Source organism: Cebus imitator, unplaced genomic scaffold, assembly GCF_001604975.1.
Source record: "Cebus imitator isolate Cc_AM_T3 unplaced genomic scaffold, Cebus_imitator-1.0 Scaffold123, whole genome shotgun sequence".
NCBI classification, from domain to species: Eukaryota; Metazoa; Chordata; class Mammalia; order Primates; family Cebidae; genus Cebus; species Cebus imitator.
The window spans coordinates 3913168-3914818 of record NW_016107438.1 but is presented as its reverse complement, the minus strand read 5'-3'; the positions used below and the strand labels follow the sequence as shown (position 1 = coordinate 3914818).

The 1651-nt window shown below is 34.5% G+C and overlaps 1 protein-coding gene across 1 annotated transcript in view; it reads right to left on the bottom strand.

The window, feature by feature from the left end:
* LUC7L3 (LUC7 like 3 pre-mRNA splicing factor) overlaps positions 1 to 1651 on the bottom strand; it is a 34157-nt gene continuing 32506 nt past the window's right edge. Inside the window, exon 10 of the mRNA XM_017540169.2 lies at positions 1 to 1651. This exon is cut by the window's right edge and continues 282 nt beyond it. The gene's annotated coding sequence lies outside the window, so the exon portion shown is untranslated.

Genomic DNA, 1651 nt, shown 5'->3' with positions numbered 1-1651 from the left:
TTCAGAGTCAATAACTTTATTAGAAAAAGATTTAATACTAAAACTTTTCAATGACAGAGACAATCAACTTTGTAACAGAAAGTCAGAGATACTTTATTTTTACTTCTAAATCCAAAGGCTAAGTATAGCAGAGTTGTAAAAATGAAATCCCACTTAGTCTGATTCACACGAATACTAACGTTTAATCCTGTTTTCAAAGTCCAAGAATGAAAACTTGCAATTAAACACTGAGCAAGCCACATGTTTAAGTAATATTTCTTAAAAAGTCTTAAAGAAAAAAATATGATACAGGACCTAAGTTTTCAGTGGCATATATACTATTAACACATGTTCTGAAATCTGGTATGTCACATCAGTCCTGAATTAACTTTTAATAATAATAATTAAAAAACTAACTGAGCTTTATACTTTTTCTATGCCACTATAGCTTTCTTTCACCTCATTTTTTAAATGTTGATCTTCACTTTATGCCGTTCTCAGTACTCTTCCAAAAATCTTCGAACAGTAGTCCTACAATGCAAAATTTGGGGAAAAATGATAATTAGACAACATGTAAAAGGCCAACTTTTATGAGAAACTGTTGGCCCAGTCACTAACTGCTAATTAACATGTATATATGGAATGCTTGTATTCTTTTTAATTATCAAGGCATCAGTGTGGTTCTTAAAGCCATGTGCCTGTGTATGCCTGCCTACGTGTGAATGACTCACACAGACATAACCTTATATTTTCCCAAAAGGGGAATGCCATCAACAAATCAACTAATTGGTACTTCCTTTCATTAGGAATATTTTGTCCCACGCCACTAGCCCACAGAACGAAGTTTATAGGTTTTGAGAACACTTACAGTACCTAACTTTTAATAGTTCTTTAAAAACCCAAATTCATTCTACATAGTGCACCAGTTCTTTGATTTCACAAATTGAAGGTGTCTGTCCTTAATATTCACACTGCTGCTTTAAATGTATCAGCCAGTGAGTGACTATTCCTGCTACCTATGGCTGACTGCAAATTCTCCTACACAGTAGGAAATATTAAGCACATACCTCTTATAGACTCGAGAATTGCATTGAGTGTAACAAGGCGAATAATATGAAGTGTTTATTGTATTTAAAATTCTTTAAAGATATCTAATTCTGGCCACCACTGCAGCCCTACACACAGTTGAAAAAAAATTCCATTCTGTTAACATTTGTTTTATAAGTTTTCACGCAATACACAAAAAACCCCCTGCACTTCTTGTAAAGAACAAAAAAGATACACAACAGTTAAGCGTAAAGATCACAGGCAATAGCATTCAAACATGGATGTGGGTAGAGAAAGGAGTACCTGGCATGAGTACCTGCTTAGTTTGACTGAATCCTTGATTTTTAATTTGGCTTTTCATGGGCCGCTCACAACACCAACGCTGTGTGAGGTATGGTAGTCAGCTGCAATAATTCATAAACCCTACACTTCCATCAATCCAATGCTACTGGCTCTCGAGTTACAGAACAAACTGCATTAGAATGCAAGGCAATAAAGCAAAAAACTAGAAACATCCTTGACAAAGAAATACTAGCAGTTTAATTAAAACAAAGTAGTCCAACATGTGCCTCTGAAATATTTAAGTTTTTAAAGCATATGTCTCTGCCAATGTACCAACACAAGA